The 18,913-nt window shown below is 40.3% G+C and overlaps 1 protein-coding gene across 1 annotated transcript in view; it reads right to left on the bottom strand.

The window, feature by feature from the left end:
* The window catches only part of HTR2C (5-hydroxytryptamine receptor 2C), a 284,648-nt gene extending 266,915 nt beyond the window's left edge, over positions 1-17,733 (bottom strand). Inside the window, exon 1 of the mRNA XM_040571971.1 lies at positions 17,610-17,733. The gene's annotated coding sequence lies outside the window, so the exon portion shown is untranslated. The remainder of the gene's footprint in view (positions 1-17,609) is intronic.
* Between the last annotated feature and the right edge of the window lie 1,180 nt (positions 17,734-18,913).

Genomic DNA, 18,913 nt, shown 5'->3' on the forward strand with positions numbered 1-18,913 from the left:
ACCAAACATGCAGAACATCTGAGCCCTGGGAAGAGAGCTTATGAAATTGAGTACATGTTAAAAGTTATGATAACAAAAATTCAGTTCAACACTAACAAGTACTGGGAAACTATTAAAAGAAGCAATATTTCCAGAACTTTAGGGCCTATGCTCTACTTCTGCTTACACCAAGTTTGCGTCCTGTGAAATAATGCAACATTTCTCATCGATATAAAAAGCCTTTTGTTTATCAAGGGATTTAATCACTACGGCAGTTCTGCAAGAAACTTCATTTTGTTTCAGTGACGATAAAAAGCATAATCCTGATCTTATCACAGTTACAGATTCCAAAGCTGAAGCAAAGTTATGGCTTCTGATGTAACTTCAGAGCTAATATCAGACAAACATAAATAAGCAAAATTGTTATCCCAGCTCCATGGAGCATCTTCAAAGCTTACACTTTTCTGAGTAGTTAATTCGACAAAATAGCAAAGCAGTAAGCTGTGCAGAACAAAATCTCCAGAAGCACATCTAAACATCCTCCTCTGAGCTCCGCTCCTCTCCCTGTCACACGATCAATTTGCCATTACAGCAAGAAACTCATTTCTTAGACTATTATGCACTTCCACTATTCTCATGCATTAGCTACTGTTCCGCAAGCTGTGTCAGGCATCCAGATACATCCCAAATCACAGCAACTAATTTATCTTTGACATCTTCCTACCTGGGGCCCAGATGAAAGTACCTTGACTGGTACAAAAGCTGTGCAACAGATAATGAGGGGTGGTTCAAACATCAGTACTGAAATTCCATGCCCTAAAACAACACAAGAAGTGTTCCTCTCTCTGTCAAGCCAGTAGTTGCTGATATAACATGTCCTTGCAACTGTATTAGAAATGGTACCTTGTAGTTTTTACAAAGTCCTCAAAGGCCTTTAAATTGCAGCAGCCTTGCTGCAGAAGTTTCATGCAAGTATTCAGGAGAAAGCAGATGCTAAAAGATGCTCGTGTGGGAAAAGAGGTGTTTGAAGTGAAATTTTTCTTCCACTCTCTAGGAGAAAAAAAAGAGGCACAGCAACAAGATGTGTTTTGTTGTTCATTTTTTTTTAAAATCATAATTCATATCAAGCTATAATCCATAGAACAAGTCAGCTTGGAAGGGATCTCATGAGATCCATGAGCCCAATCTCCTGCTTAAAGCTGGATAAGAACTGAACTTGCCCCCAGAATGTTTCCAGGCCCAGGACAACAGTTCTGCCCACTTTCACACACTCACACCAAGAGAATCCATACAAAACCAAACAAAATAGTTTACAGCATTACTTCTCTCTCTTCTTTCTACAAGCTTGTTTTTACTACTGTAATGCAAAAATAATAACGTAAGAGAGACTAGATTTGTATTTCCACATAACCAAGTCATCTTACTAATTAGTTTTATGTTTGGTTGTTTTTTTTTTTCCACTGAAGGAGTGAATGGAAATAGCAGAGTATGAGCTGTTGGACTATTAGTCAGTAGAACTGTGCCTCGTGATTGGATTCCCAGACATGCAGCACAGTGCTGGCAATAGTGAAAGCTTTCTTATAATCCTTGTTTTTGTTTCTTTCATGTAAATCCTCTAAAGAACTTTAGAGCTAAGCACATGATGAAACATTTCCCTTCTGGACACTAATTAGGTTGCCTTCCTTTAATTAGCCATCTGTTTTCATCAAGTCTGGAGGAATTCCATAAATTTGATATATCTGTCAGATTTTTGCCAAAATTTTACAAGGGGTTAAAAGATATAGCGTGAACACAGAGGGACAGACTGACAACATGCCTGAATTTTAATTGCATCGGGAAATGAGGCTAAAATAGACGCACAGTTTATAATCACAGGCCCACTGTCAAGATATAATACAGAACTCGGGTTAATTTAAAAACAAACAAAAAAACATGCTTATGCTTCAGACATTTGTGGATTTAGTGGGGTGAGGGCAGAGCAAGTGACATTCCTACAAAAGAGGAGAACCATGGTTGGACAGACAGAACATGGTCTAGAATAGGTAGAAGGTGGTAGGAATGTTTGTTTTTGTAAATCCTTAAAAACATTTCACTCAGCTTTGGTGAAGTGACCAAATAAAACGCATCCTAAGCTCATCTTCACATCACACAACTTGCTTTGAGTTAGTTTTCAGTGCTAACCCCCAACAAGCACTAGACAATCTTTAGACTCTGACAGCAATCTTGTACAGCACAGAGGAAAAGCGGTAAGATAATGATAGTATCTACAGCAACCCACACTGATCAAGAAATGCTCAAGAAAACCCATATAGTTCATAACAGTTTAGACTATGGTATCAATGACAGATTTTATTTTTTACTTTTTCTCAGCAAAATTAGAACCATGACAGGCAACAGAAGACCTCTTGCATTCAGATGGATAGTCTGGGGGAGAAACACAGCTCGCCTGCCAGCTGGCAAGTCAAGTAAGCGTTTGGTAACCATCCGACTTCATCTTTCTGCAAAAATGTACTTGTAACTCAAATATTTTCATATAGCTGCACTGAAGACACTTCGTTTTGTGACTTTCATCTGTTTCATGGATGATTACTCAGTTTACTGTGCTGTGTGTGTCATGAAATGTATCATACTTGGGAAATCTTCAGGTCTCAGAAGGAGAGCCTGACTACTGGGCATTGCTCCATCTCTGCAAGGTTGGGTAACCAGAACAGATCTAACGCAACCTACCAGAAAAGTCACAATGAACACAGAAGAAAAAAAAAAAAGAACTTACTTGATTCCAGTGAGAAACCCTAAAGAAACAGGTTTTCTATTGAGATTATTTTAAGACAAAAATATTTCAGGGAAGCTTTGTTTCTTTCTTTTTATTTTATATATATATAAATTTTTGTGTATATATGTTTAAATAGTAAGCTTTTAGTTTCACACAGAGTTATAATGACACTTGTAGAAGCAACCACACATAGAGCCATAGTTAAGCCAGGTAAAGAACAAAGCTGGGGTCTGGTGAAGACTCTTTCAAGTCAAAACGCTGTTTAACATGCCTGTCTGCAGCAGCTCACCCAAGCATCTGAGCAGTCCTGCATAGTGGCAGGACTGGTTGAGTCCCTGAGGAACTGAAGCACACAGAACTTCTCCAAAGCCCAGGAGAATTTTACAATAAGGAAAGGATTTTTCTTTCATTCTCCCTGGTGCCCTAAGCAGTGATCACCCCACAAAGTCCCTTGGTGGGACTTGCTCATCACCCCTCCTGAGCAAGTCCGGGCAAAGCTGAATTTTGTTCTCTTCCTTCTTCCCAAGGCACATACATGCCTCAAATGAGAGGGTCCTTCGCATCTATTCAGTTTTCTAATGGACGTAGACACTATTAGAAAAACAGCAAACCGAACTTTGACAGATATTCACCCTTTCAAGAGGCAGTGTCCATCTTCACAAACATCTTATCATGGGGCCATGAGCTTCCTCCACATCCCAGCAGGTAACTCAGCTCAGGCCTTACAACACAGATGCTGTTGGATACCCTTGTTTCACACAGGCACTTCTGTCCTGTAGGAAGGAAAGAAGCCGCAAACAAAACAATTTCAGATAGCTTTAGGTACTGTTGGGTGCAATGGACTTCCTTAGAACACACACACGCTGGACAGTGCCTAACAACAGCAGCACAGTCTAAGCCATCTTTTGCTTTGAAACCCTCCACCTTCTTTGACTTTCATGAAGACAGTCTATACACCCATTAGAGCTTTGTCCTTCGGTAAAAGCAGAACAGACAAAAAGTAAATACCAGCTGACAGAAGCAGCACATTTGTGCCAATGGATGGAGTCAGAGAATACAGTCTAACCTTGCCAGAATCCCTCAGGGCTTTCTCCAGCTGGAGTGTGGCCTTGCCACACTGGGTAGCATCAGCATCACCCTGAAAAAAAATAATGTTGTTCTCCAAGGGGGGAGGAGAGGGCTGCTATTTCTGGTTACTAAGCCGTTTGACCTCACTACCTGCTGGACTACCACTTGGAGAAGAAGTAGGTTATGCAAGGCAGCAGTCCCAGTGCAGCCAGCTAACCCTGATCATTCCCAGAAAAGGAACCAACTTGCAGAGCTCTTCATCACCCTTGGCTTCCTCCGTTTCACAGCTGGGTTCCCACTGGCTTAATTCACACAGCACCACACTTCTTGCTGAGACGGTTCCACTGCCAAAAAGCCCTGCTTATGGCTGATTAACCTGTAGCAATAGATTCTCTCTCCTGTTCTAATCTGGTGTAGAGCCGATGATTAAATCCTCATTTAAAAGGCAGGCCACATCTCTTGCATAAAGAGATCACTGCTAGACAGCTATACCACATACCCAGTTAATTATGATTTTTATAATTTGGGCTCCTAATGGTTTCTAAGTCAGAAAGCAGTTATGGAAAAGCTTCAGTACATAAATACTGCATAAATTATCATATTTTAAGACAAAAAAGCGGTTGGCATTCTAAAGCTGACAAACTGCATGTTACAGTAGTTAGAAAGAGTACAGAGTTTATGTACAACCTGCATGGAAGTGCTTATTGCTCCTATCCACTTCTTACAAACTGGCAATCACAGATGGTCTCATAAAAGACTTGGAATAGAAAATAGATCTCTGCATTTGGAATGTGCAAGTTCTACATCTACATTAACAGATTTGTAATTCACAGCATGACATTCAATGGAAGACGACATGATAAGGGTGTTGTACATTTTAACATACTTACATAATGAGCAATTATGTTGAATTTATTCAGAAATAGAATTTTCTGTAGGTTGGGAAAATCTACAATAATCATTTTCCTTTCTAGAAATTCTGATACCTTGGATGGCTTACGTGAGTTTTTTAGTGCATTGTTATATGAAAAATGTTTAATGTCAAAGTTAACCTGACCTCAAAAAGCAAGAGTCATTTTGAAAATGAAATAATCCAATGAAACATTGTGATTCTGAGGTACCTGACAGAATCATTGCCAAAAAAATATTTTATGACTGTTCATCATTTCTTTTCTCTAGCCATCTTTAACATCTCAAAAATACTAGTTTTATTTTGTTGTCAGGAACAAAGATGTGGGCCTATTTTTCCCTCACTAGGCGGAAAATAAAAAAAAAAAAAAAAATCAAAAAGGGGGACAGATTCCACTACTCATGGAACAATGTTGTAGTAGGGAGATTGAGAGCAAAGACTTGCCACAGCCTGAAGAAAAGACATAAGGAGCTGACAGCATGCTGAATTGATTTCTTGACCCATCTCTTTTCCTGTGATGTACTGCAAAGCCACTGTCACATGCCCAACAGCCACAGGGATATACAGCAACAAGCCCCTGTTTTAGAATAATTATTTGAGGTGTTCGTCAATATTGAAGTTGTTCTCCCCAGATCGAGGTCATCTGCACACTGTAGCCATGCAGAAGAACAAGGAAGGATGTGATTTTTTTGAAGTAAAAAGCTGTTATTAACTTCATTATTCTTTGGCATCAATCACTCCACATCCAAAAGTCTTAGCACACTGTATCTCAAGGGATTGAGGACTTATGGAAAGTTTGTAATTAGTCCAAAACGATGTCACATGGCATCAAAGTGACCTTATTCCAATCAGTGAGAAAGGCAATATAGAAGCACCTGCATTTGCAGTCCTCTGTAGAAGCTACTTGCACTGTATATCATTTAGTCAACAATGATTCATAACAAACTGAGCTTATTTTATTCACTTACAGCGTGGGTTTGTAAACTCCAGTACATGAAGGCAAGTTACTCCACGTAGCTTTATATGCTGGAGCTGTTGCTGCATGCTTCCTCTCAGTTAGGCTCTGTAGTACTTCTGCTGCTCTTGCAGCATGTTTTATTGTTGACCTTCCTGCTCAGTTGATAACGGCAGTTACCACTGTTGTTTCAGACATTTTAAAGGTGCTTCGCCTCTTTTCTACTGTATCAATGTTTTTTTATAAGCAATTATTTTAAATACTAATACTTCGATTAAAAAGTTGTTACAATATTGGTCTTGACTGTACAAAAGATGGAAGCACGAAAGGTGAGCTCCTTCCAGGAGCTAAGACCTGCACCAAAACCTGCAGTGGTCCCAGTACAGCCTAATCCCATGGCAGGGTTGCTGTCAGCCATCCCAGAGAGCCTGTTGCCCAGCTGAGCCTGAGCCCTATTTGTTTTAGGAGCAGAAGCTCTGGGAACCAGCTTCTGGACTGGCAGCAATGCTGCTTCTCCGTGCTGAGGAGATGGTAAGTCACACAATGACCTGCCATTTATCATTGCCTTGGGTCAGAAAACCACTCTGTAAACATGATTTAGCCCATGAGTCACTATTTGGCCTCCTGTGCTCTAGAAAAATTAATCAACTCAGTGTGCCTTTCCCCTGTGACTCCCAACCCAAAAGGAGCACATTTTGGATGCTCTCTCTTCCAGAAAGGGAAACAGAGAATCACAGAAAAAAAAAAAGTGAGAAAACGATAGCAGCATCAATGCCCTCTGATCTTTACCTCTCTATCAAGTTCTTCAGTATCAGAACAAGAAGAGCAATCTAACCTTGACCTGCTGTGGTAATGGACGGCAAACTGCATGCATTTATTTGCAGGACCTCTTTAAACACTGATGATTAGTACAAAAGAGAAACAATTATACAGCAGCTGTTCTGTTTGATTTCTGTGCAAGTGTCCACTTTTGTCTGGGAAGAAAATCACAGCAAGGCACCTCACTAAAATCCCAATGAGCAGCAATTTTGCAGCATAATGTACACATGCTAGGGTTAGTCTGCAGAGATTATTTTTTTTTTAATTATTAAATTCAGTATATGCCTCAATCCATTCAAAAAATAGTGAAAGAGCAAAGGTCCTGCACAATCAGGCAGTCATCTCCCCTTCTCTGAAGAGATGCACATGGTAGTCACATATAGAAATATTTTACAAAATTAGCTACCGGTAATTTCATTGAAAATTCTTTAGCAAAAGAATTTGTAGCTACAATTCCCTTAGTAAACCTTAAATATATTTTCCTAAATTTAACCAACTAATTTAGTATGGGCAAATTGAGTGACTCATTTCTCGAGTGTTTTACATTTATTTCTCAGCAAAGGTAATCTTGAAGAAGGAAAGCTATTTCTGTAGTATGTATTAATATATTTAATATTATATTTGTTTCTCCATGCTTTGCCTTTTTGGTTTTATTTTTTCATACCAAAGAAAACAAGTTACATACCACAATCAAAAGTTGATACTGGTTTAAGCCTCAGTTTGAAGGACCAGGAAGTTTTCAGTAAGACTTAAAGTGGTTTAAAGATTCCCCCCCTCCATCTCCCTGTGTCCTGAAATCGCCACAGATGTCCCAGAATACTTTGTTCACTACAACTTCAACGACCCACGGATTTTCATAGACTGAAATTAGCCATCTCATATGCTCTTATCATAGGAAACAGGTATGATGAGGGACTAAGAGGGGTCTTCTCCAATCCTCACTGCACAAAGGCAAGTGAGGAAGTGTCACTGATTGTATAGAAGATTAAAAATTAATCTTCACAGTTACACAGAAGAGAAATATAATTACAAAAAAAATAAAAAGTTCTCTGCTGAAAATCAGCCCCTGGAAGATGGGCAGTCAATAAATTAAGAAATTCCACATTTGACTTGATAAGCAATACTAGAATATCTCACTTTAAATAATTCACTTTGCCATATCAATCTGACAACATAGCATGACATTTGGGCTGCACATTGGGTACCGTCTCATGCCACAGGTTTTATATATGTGCATTTTGATTGTGGGTGCCTGGGAACTGCAATTTGGATTAGCAATGAGTTTTTTGCAGAGCAGAGTTGGACCCCTCTGCATCTGGCAACGCTCTTCTCGAGTCCTGTTCCTGTCGCCCTTTAGGCTGAGGCCATGGACACAGCTCTGACACCAGCAGCTTCCCCTCCATCTGTGAGGAAAGTTACACCACCCAGACAAAGCCCTCAGGAGACCCTGAACGTGTAGGGACAGAGGCTTGCCTGCCTTGTTCACCTTTAACCAAATGCTGCTGATGAAGCTTTTTATTTATAGCTCAGACTTTACATGTTTTTAAACTGAATTTCTCTAAAAAGATTAAATTTGTAGGGGAACTTTGCACTTTCCAAGGTGTGAGACTCAGAGCACAGTGATTCACCCAGAGCCACACTGTCCATTAGAAATCATTGGTCAGAAATTAAAGTTACAGCCAATTTTGGAGATCACAATTTCTGCAGTGCCATGGTACTCTTAGAGGCCTCTGCTGCTATGCAGTTATGTTATGAATTTGTGCCATCAATAACAAAAACAATAAAGTTTTACCTGGATTTGGACAGCGACATATTCTCACCCCATTTTTCAAAAGCCCTTTAGTCTGTTTTGTAAGTCTCTCTAATTCGGGAATAATTATGAGTTGACTGCAAACATGCATTGCGAGATGAAAAAGATAAAGGATTTTTTTCTGAAAGCAGTATAGATCTTAAAATGAGATTTGTTTTAAGAGCAGAGACATGACAGCTTTGATGCAAATTCATTTACTCAGTCAAATACAGTTTTCTCTTTGTTCTACACACCCTCACTTTACCCTTCAGAATATCAAAAAACTCACTTGTGCGCACGTCTCTGTGTTAAGAAAGATAAATTTGGGCACTATACTCAAAATGTTTTCCATGCATTTGTAAAATAGGAAAAGAGATGTACTTAAACCCCAAAGTCACCAGAACCAGAGGCTGTTTTAGTGACCTCTTCAATTAAACTGAAACAGAAACGCTGCAAGCCAATTTTCATCCTTCTAGATTCAGTACCATAAAGTCAACAAAACTCATTCCAAATAGACAGGACCGCTTCCTCTGTCTCAAGGATTGTCACTGGCAGCATGCAGTCAATGAATTCTTTGCAAACAGCCATACAGCTGCAGATTTCCATCAGGAAACAACTGAAGCTTAAGCAAGCAAGCTCTTACAAACTCATGGCGCACACAACACCAAACTGCTGGGGAATTTATGCAAGTACCTGTTCTCTTGCTGCTGTACACAAGCTCCTGACACTGGCACAGGGGAGCAGATGACCTCAAGAGCTTGAGTTAACTAACATGCACTGCCTGCAGGTTTAATCCTGCTCAGGAAGTCCCTGCACATTTAGGCCACTGACTCCAGAATGACACTTCGGCTGCTAGAGTTGCAACAGAAAGATATATATTAACCAGACTGATTCAGACTGTCTGTGCAAGCTTTGAAACAGGAGGAAGAAAAAAACTTATCAAGTAATTTCAAGTGGTAGCAGGGGTTTTGATTTTTTTTAAATCATTAACAATACAGCTTAGAAACAGTTACCAAGGCAGTGTGTTAATAGAAGAAACTGGGGCTCTTTTTTCTTTTGTATTAGATTTTTTTTAAAGCCAATATTAAAAAAAAGGAAAATTTTCAAGATTGAGGCTATCTTGTGTCCCCCCCCCCCCTTAATGTTTCTCAATAATCATATATCAAATTGAACTATTCTTTTGCTCCAATAATTCTCCCTCAAACCGTATAACCAGCTTACCTATGCAAAGCACAAACAGTACAAAGACACATTTTACTGCCTCATAAGTTTTTACAAAGCTGATGTCCTATGACAAGCACAAAGACAGCTTAGGCAAAGTATTGCCTAGAAAGAAGTACCGGAAAATTATCATTTAAGGCAATATTGTATATAATAGTAATATATACATAGGTACGCACACACAGAGCTCAAAGTTATTTCAAACAGAAATGAAGCATACAAACAAATATTGTTACATTCTAGGCAAAACTCATCTTCTGTTCTGAGAGCAATTCCAACATTTCAAAAGATTTCTGAACTGGAGAATAGACTTAAAGATTCCTTATTTCTTGCAGGAAGAAAATGGTGAATATCATTCTATTATAAGCTGTAGGTGCTTTTCCAATTAAAGTTGAGCAGCTTGCCTCTCCCAGGAATAAGCACATCCTTTGTCACCCAGTTCTGCTCTCTCCAGACCTCTGACTCTAGTTTGTATGAGTCAGGACCAGTAGTGTCATCAGTGACCTAGAACTACTGGGCAAGCTGGAGCAAGTCCTGGGTCTCATGGGAAGATCATGGAAATGAAAGAATTTTTATTTAAGGGACCTTCAGATTTTGGGAAGTGTAAAGTTACAAGAAAAAAAAAAAGTATTTCATTGAGAACCTCCAGGTCTATGCTTTCTAACCTGCTGATTTGAAAAGTTCTTTGGATTTTCTGAAATCCCTGCACAACTGAAAGTGCTCCAAAGGAAGCCACCAAGCAAGCATGTATGCCCATTCCATCAGATATAGACAGCTGAAATCCGTTTGCTAGGGTCCTGACAAGGAGTGACAGTGCTGCCACTTCTTGTGGCAATGCCATTGCCCAAACTTTTAAATCCCAACCAAGGTGATTTCGCCCAGGAGCTCTGTCAAGCTTCTGGGGAGAGAGGTTGGAATTTTCCCTTGTAAAGCCAGAACAGAAAAGACGACCTCTTCAGTTCCAAGCTAAACAGCAGCTGGGAAAGAGCTTTTAGCACAAATAGGCTTAGAATAAAATCTTTAATTAAACTAGTCTGAGAGCTGAGGGCTATTATTTAATAAGAAAAGGTTTTTAATCTTCTGAAGAAGTCACTACTATGCTTTTTAGCTGACAGCAATTTTGAGCAATGATCACTAAAAGGGCTGAGGATTTATAGTTCTTAAAGAGGAGGTAAGTACGAGGGCATGGGGAGGGGAATCATCTAGTCAGAAAGTGCATCACAGCTACAGCTTTGGCATGAAAATTTTGAGTAACTTCCACAATCCAGGTGCAGAAAGTGTTCCCGGAAAGGTTACCATGCAACAGTGCTGCCTGCAAACAGCAGCTGAACCACGGCTCCGCTGTGCTCCCCTTCTAGCAGCTCGCCTCAAAGCTGCACCACGGCGAGCAGATGCCCCCTTCCTCTCCCAGGCCAGCATCCCTGGCACAACAATCGCCCCCGTGCTGGAGCGCGTCCTCCCACACCGAGGTACGGAGCGAGCTAATGCGGCAACAGCTTTCACTCCTGCACACAGACACGCCATCACTGAGCCCATCACAGCTCACAGGGGATGGCACCCTCAAATCACAGGCGGGGTAAGCTCTGCTCCCGTTCACCCAACAGCTGCAGCAGGACCAACGCGCATCAGTCATGAGGTACAAGAAATCACAAAGGCCGGTCCTCTTGCAGCTCCTGCCCACCATCGTGAGCGGTCCTTACAAACATCAGGAAGTATTCCGTATTTGTCCTTGAGACATAATGGTCTCAGGCACTATTGTCTTCTACTTGAAATTGCTTCCAGCACTTCTCAGCCCAGATTTTTCTACACAGTCAACTGAAGAACCTAACAAATATTCTTGCTCAGGCAGGACATGTTTGTTTGTATTTGTAAGGAAATAAATGTTTACGTAGAGCAGCCCTCTGCTGTCACCACAAACATCTTAGGGGCTTTTGTGTTGTACTGTAGCTCATTTTCACAGTCCTTTCCCCTCGTCCTGTGCAAGTCTGGTTCAATCCAAGAGTTACTTCCAGGTTCCTTTCACAAATACAGTAACTGCCCTCTTCAGCTTGGAGGAACGTAAAAGAAATAGTTAGATGAAGCAAAAAATAAAATAAAATAGAAAAACAATCCCAGCCAGGATCCCTACAGAGGCAGGGCTCTCAACTGTCCCAAGAGGGGATGCCAATCAGCAGACAGCTGTTCCCACACACAGGATGACAAATTTGTGTTAGCAACAGGAATTTCCTGTTCCTTATTACTCTTGCTAAGAGAGATTACATTCAGTGGGATGTCAAAGTAGCATTTGCCTCTGCCAGGAGGACATGCATGCAGCCTTATAACAAAGGAGACACAAAACTGGATTTTGAGCTTTCCAAAGTCCAAGGAGTCTCCAAGAAAACTTTTTCAAGCACGAAGGAGAAGTACGGCAAAGCCCTAAACTATTGGAAGCACTTGTGGAGGAAGAACTGGTTCTGTTTGTCCTTCACTTCAGCATCTTTTAAAAGACAGCCGATGTGTTTCAACCAGAGCAGACTGTGTGTTTCATATGCCCGTTCAAGACAGATATCTACCAAATGAGTCAGAAAGCAGCATCTTGCTGCAACAAAGCTTCGCTATCAAAATAAAGACTTAGAGAACTTATTTCCATTATTTCTTTCTCTCTTCCACTGCCAGCATCTTTTGTCAATAATTGTATGAACTGAACTGGGGGGAAAAAAGTTCCCTTTCCCTCTTTAAAAAAAAAAAAAAAAAAAAGCTTTTCCTGCAAGCAACTTCTGTAACTGAAGACCATCTTCTGTAGACTCACATAAATACATCACAGTTGCATCAAGAAGACTTCGTTATAGCCCTCTAGGCTCTTTGCTGTCAGCCTGTACAGGTTTCCATGGCTCACAGTGGTTTACAGATGGCATTTGAAGCTTCTGCTCAACTCAGCTTATAACTGTTTCAGCCCCTCTTTTATGGGACGTTTCACATCAACTTCAGACAGGAAATGTAAGCATAGCCCATTAAATTGTATCAGCATTAGTAGGTAATTTTATAAGTAGCAGGAGCACCCATTAGACTGAATTATACAAGGAGAAATCCCCTTCATTACACCTCCAGCAATTCCTTAAAATCAAAGGAAAAAAGTATTGTTAGAGATACATGACCTGTGAAGCAGAACAAAACTTGACTGCTTTCTAGTTTGCAGCCTAGGTGTAGCAGAAGGACACCCTTCCAAAAGGGTGTCTTTATGTTTTAATCAACAGCTTACACAATAGAGAACTCTTGGGTATGTTGTAGATCTGCCTTATGATTCAGTATAATCTAGTGCAATAATGTACTTTCTGAAAGGGAACACCAAATCTCCAGAAGTTGATTTATCCCATCTTCTAGTGGTTGTATATTTAAAAAAAAATTTAAAAAATCATTGAAAGCATTACTGTGATGGGTTTCAGAGAATACACACTTCTTTAAATGTCTGAAAGAAGTTCCACTCAACCACTTCTAACTACTCCTGAGTACTACAAGTGTCTGAGTCATGCCAAAGAAGGGAGGTTTTCAAATTTCAGAAGACTAAAGTCCATATAGTAACTTGGGACTTAACAGCACGAGTGCAGTAACTTTAACTGCAGAAGGGAGAAGTGAGAGTGCAATTGCATTCTGCAGTCAGGTCACTCCAGAGCTCCAATCACTCTTCCTGCTGGTTCAGGTTTCTTAACTGATATACAGCAAGGGATATGATTACAGCAGTGACCATTTACTGCCAGACATGAAAAGAGCTAAACTGCAGATAAAAAAATAGTTTCTCATTTTGGAGGTAACCAGGATTATTACTGCTTCATCCATTTTTTGTTATTTGTTCCTTTCATATTACCATTACCAAAAAAAAATATCACAGATTGCAATTCACTGTTTCACAGTATTTGCTATTAGATATGTAGGTACAACGCTGAAAATAGGTTTTCCCAACATCACATTACCAGGAAGGCTTTGCAGCTGGATTTACCCTGAAATACATGGCCATCTAAGTCCAAAAGAACTACATTAAAGGCAAAAGTAAGAGGGCAGAGCTTCAGAGGGGGAAAAAAAAAAAAAACCTACCCCCAGAGAAGTGGGATGGCAGCCTCCATGCAACAACCACTAAAGCAGCAGGCTCTACACACTGCAGAGATGGGAAGCAGCATTCTGCAGTGGCTGGCAACCAGTTTCTCATTTCACCCATTTCATAGCTTTATTTTCATAGAAGAAACAGTGTTCCCATCTTCACTGCAGCGTACATGGAGCAGAACAGGGCTTAACGCATCTTTACAGTCTACAGACTGAGAGGCTTTTAGGTTCTGCGATTCTCCCCCAGCGTTTTCATGATGGCCAATTCTTTGGAGTTCAGTCCGTAGTTTAGAAAACAATGGCCAGGTTCACATAGGAGTTTCCAGCTTTTTCTCAGAATTATTACAGCTAGAAGCAAGTGTGTGTAGGTTCAGGTGATTGCCAGGTTCCGACACCACAGTCCACGAGGTGGCTGCCAACAAGATCTCAGGAATGAAGATGGGCTGGCTCCCTGCAGTGACAGCTGGATGAGATGCTGTAGCCTACTATAGTGCTATCACAGCTCTTCCAACATTTTTGAGATCCTCTCTATTTGCATATCATGCATGTATTTGCATATCCTCTTAAATAGCAGGAGAGGCCCTTTAACACAAATGCGTGCTCATATTGATGGTAAACCACACGTCTAGCAATAAAATAGGTGATAGAGTTTTGATACATATTTGTTAAAGATACACAGATCATTTTTACATACAGGAAGGTAATCTAAAGTGAGGAGTTGGTATAACAAAAGCACTGGGTACAAGCATTAGTTCCATATTATTTAATATTAAAGTTTGAATTTAATGCAACAAGTGGAATATCTAATAAGCAACTTTTTTTTTCTAGCATTATAGTTTAATACTTGATAAAAGACAACAACTTCGATGCAAAAGAAGTCTTAACTAATTACATAACAGGTCATTGAATTTATTGGTACCATATCCTGCCAGTTTCTTTTAGGTAGTGTCTTGGATAAGATTTACTTACATAGCAGAGTGGAGTTCAAATGATGGATTACAGACTCAAAATAAGGAAATAGATTTTTAACGGGAATTTTTAAGATTTCTAAGGAGACACCATGATGTCTCTTCTCTTGTCATTTCCCAGAACTATAACGTTTCTGACAGGTGCTGTCTAGTCTCTTATTTTATAGGAGATGTGCCATTGACAGATACTTTATTATGACCTTTTTGCAATGACGGGACCAATACAACGCACTATTCATGATGAAGGTACACTAATGCCATAAAGGTGTTTTCTGTTCCTTTCCTCACACGTCCTTGCATTCGGTTTGCTTTTTTTGGGTGCTGCTGGCATTCCCATAATTCATTATAATTCCAAGGTTAACTATTAATGCTGTGGAATGTAAACTATCTGTAGTAACCAAAACAAATGGGCTCTGTTTCCTGATTCCAAATCCAGACAGACACCCTCCTACCCTTTGGTCACACAGCACTGTGCCTCACCAGGACCTTGTAGGGTGCCTCCGTGGCCCTAAGGCAGGACCCCACAATCCTGAAGGCATTCTGGGATCCTTGATGCCCAAAACAGGAAGCACACAGACAGCTGACCTGTCCCTCACAGCATCATGGAAAGCATCCTTCTTTTGAAGTCAAATGCGGCATTTGAGTTAATTGGACTTCAGCTTACCACGTCATTGAAATAAAGTTCATTAAAATACATACTTCTGCTTGTTTGCTGCAGCAAAAGAGCTCTTGTCTTTATAATTTTAAAGAAAGCTCTGCAATTACAATGCGCTAGCAAGCTACAGTTGTTATAACAACCTGGCAAGGTTAAAGGCTTGGCAAAAGCTGTCTGTACGCACTGGAATTTTATGATCTATAGCAAGTGGGAGTGCACTGAAAGGACAATAAACAGGTGCTGCCTTCCAGTTAAGGTGTTTTTTTAAATAAAGATGCCCACAAACACATACTGCCCACCACCACCACCCCCAAAAAAAGCCTTCCATCTTCTTTTTTCTAGAACTTCTGTATTCAGTCATAATGCCCCAGTACACCTCTTTGTCCGAGAGCTGAGCAAAGCTTAAGAGTAGCAATGAATTCTGCTTTCTGTAGGCCTTTGAAACTCCACAAAAATACTATAAAAGATAAAAAGAAAAAACAAGCATCTTCCGTGTACCATAGAACAGGGTTTGTAAAGTAGACAAAGTTAAAAAATAAACAGCATGAGCTGTGATTCTTTTAATTGAATTTTAAAACTTAACTTTATTACCAAGTACTACTACACAATGATGATGCTCTGGGCTTATATTGGGAAAAAGGGCCACGTGCAGCACTCTAGAGACTGATTTGTATTGAGTTTTTGATTTTACAGCTACCCAATACCACACATCTAGGACATGTGAATAAGTTTGCCCGCCTTCAATAAAACTATAGTTTTCAAAAGATACCTATTTTCCTAGTGTTTTCATTCAAAATTTTATTGAGGCAAGATGTTCCCAAAGGGGATAGAGGCCTACCACAAGACAGATCACAAGGTACTAAAAAAAATAAAAATGAAGTCAGAAAGTCAGTGAATACTTCAACATATAATTCCCTACTTTAAAACAAGCAAGAAAAAAACAATAGAGGTAGTGCCTAATTTCACATATTTGAGTTGCTTGAAAGTGAAAATATACTGAATAAGCGCGACGTTTAGCTTTCAAGGTTTTCATAGCCCAGTTCTACTGTTGAGCCAGCACACCTGTAGACCAGTCCCTGCTATTGTTGACCATAAAGCTATCATTTACAGAAACATCTCACTTATTTCAGACAAACGTCTGAAGCAATGAACAAGCAGGCAAAGACCGGACTAACAGCACCAGCTCATCCCAGAGCTGGTTGCTACAAATAAGGAAGGATGCAGCAGGCACCCATGGCTTCCTAGAGGAGAACTGCAGTCTTTAACCCAGACTTTTGCCTACCTCCCATCTCCCAGAAATGGAAATTGCTCACAGAAACGCATATTATGGCTTTACAAGCTGACAAAGCCAACTTAGAAAATAAGGCTGGGATTTCTGTTAACTCACACTTTTCTTGTGCAGAAGCAGTTTGTGAAGTCTGAATTTAAATCTAAAAAATACATCCTTCCTCTAAAAAGATTTTACAGTAGATCTCTTGGCTCATCACAAGCTTCTCAGCCACTTCAGCTCTTCCTGTGATACCCTTGCCATTCTCATTTCTACTTCTCCCCAGCCCAGATTTCAGTGTTTGCTCTGATTATCCAGACTATTATCCATAGTTACAGCAGGTCCAATAGATTTTTCCCTGAACAAGGAGCATCTGTGGTACACTCCTCCACGAACAAGGAGTCATTTACTCCATATCTGCACATGCTCAGGAGGTTGAGATCACAGCTATGTAGCTCTCCAGTAGAGAGGATAATGCACCTTATGCGGTAAGGCACAGTAAAGAGGTATTCCACACTTCATTACCAACATTGTTTTAAGGCATGAAAAGAAGCAGGAGTTCGAGATCTCAGACTCCACAACAGAAGTCACATTCCTCAACATAGCAGCAGAGCACAACGGTTTCAGCCTACCTTATTCAATAACACAAGCAGTTTGATAGCCTCTCCTTGAGCACAACCTTCCAGCAAAGCAGAACAGATGCTTTAATTACCACCATCACATTTCATCTTGCAGAAGTAAGCACCGTAAAGACATGTGGGCTCCCTCTTACCTTCTGACTCTTTCAAATTAATTGCTTAACTATTAGAATCAGCTAAATGAGAAATACAACAGCTCACTAAGTGCCTATCATAAATATACTTAGTTAATGCAACCCCTTTTTCAATTAATATTAACATAGCAGGTGTGTTTCTTTTTTTTTAAGCTATACACCAAGATAGTGACCATACTAGATCTCTACTAGTGCCTAGAACTGCCCATAAACCAACAAGTTAGCTCAACCAGCCCCACTCGCTCAGCCACGCAGCCTTTTCCCCCCAATCCACAAGAAATTCACCACCTCCTCAGCAAAAGACAGACATCAAAATTTGCTTTCCACAGTGCCCACTCACACTGCACGCAACTACAAACCTGAGTCACACATCTCCAGCTCCCCAGAGGCTGACCCACAATCTGCCAAAGCCAGGGCCCTTCCAGCTATTCTGAAGGCTGCAGAGAGAGCAGGTTGCACGAACCCTTCTTGAGCCACCAGCAATCTCCCTCCTCTCCAGCTGCAGCTTCTTTAGGGTCCTTCACCAGACATTCATCAACGCAATCCCCACCCTAACCAGTATCCACCCAGTGCTGACCTTTAACACATTTTCTGATGGAAAGCTGTTTCTGAAAGCAGTTTTTCACACTAGAAATAGCAATATCTTCCTTTATATGCTTTCCCAACAACACTTCCAAACTATTTAAATTCTCCATGCAAACTTGAGAGGTGGGTGCGGGAAGCTGCTCTCTTTCTGTGCTAATTTGAGAGGAGACACTCGCCAGTCCTCGCTGTTGTTTGCTGCCAACTGCTTCTGTGCAGAGGAAAAAATGGAACCAGCCACACGTGCTTGAATGAAGCCTTGTCGTTCTGCAGTTTAAATTCACGCGTCCTTGACACCAGCTCTCACACATGCATATAGCATCTATCATCTGCTATTAAATACTGTGAATAGGGGCGTTGAATGTTGATCTTACTGCCTTTTTTTTTCCTCTACTTCTATCAAAATTACGTACTTTGATCCCACAGTGCTCAGAATTAGACTGATAAAATTAACAAAGAGGAGATATAAAGTAACTAGGACTCTCAGTTCCCCAGATTTAAGCTATCTGGCACCTCATATTAACTGAAGTCTTTTAGGACCCAATTACCGAGGCAGCAGGCTCTCAGCCTTGCAGAAAAGCAATTCCTCTCTGTCTAGGCCGGATCCTGTCTGCAAGGATTGATCACGCCCCACTTATGTTACACTCTCTTCTCCTTCCAGGATGTTAGGAACTACTGGAACTTTCACATCTTCCAGCTATGTGAATGTTTGTTCAGTATTTAGTTTTTTATTCTTTATTTGTTCTATATTTATGTATTCTATATTTATTATTTAGTGTTTATCCTTTATTTAGTTTTATTGGTGGTAGAGGGACAGTTGGACCAGATGACCTTGGAGGTCTTTTCCAACTTTAATGATTCTATGATTTGTCCATCTGCATTACCAAGACACCTTGGACTGACTGTGGCATTTGGCTGCCTAGTGAACAGAAGGAAGAAAAATGGTTGAAGTTTCTACTTTTCAGTCAATGAATGGCCATGACCTTCTCCTACACATTTTTGGAGTCTTCCAAAAAATGTTTTTTCTCTGCCATGGAGTAGAGATGGCTTATACATCACCTACCTATATGTTGAACATCTT

Source organism: Cygnus olor, chromosome 13 (genome assembly GCF_009769625.2).
Source record: "Cygnus olor isolate bCygOlo1 chromosome 13, bCygOlo1.pri.v2, whole genome shotgun sequence".
NCBI classification, from domain to species: Eukaryota; Metazoa; Chordata; class Aves; order Anseriformes; family Anatidae; genus Cygnus; species Cygnus olor.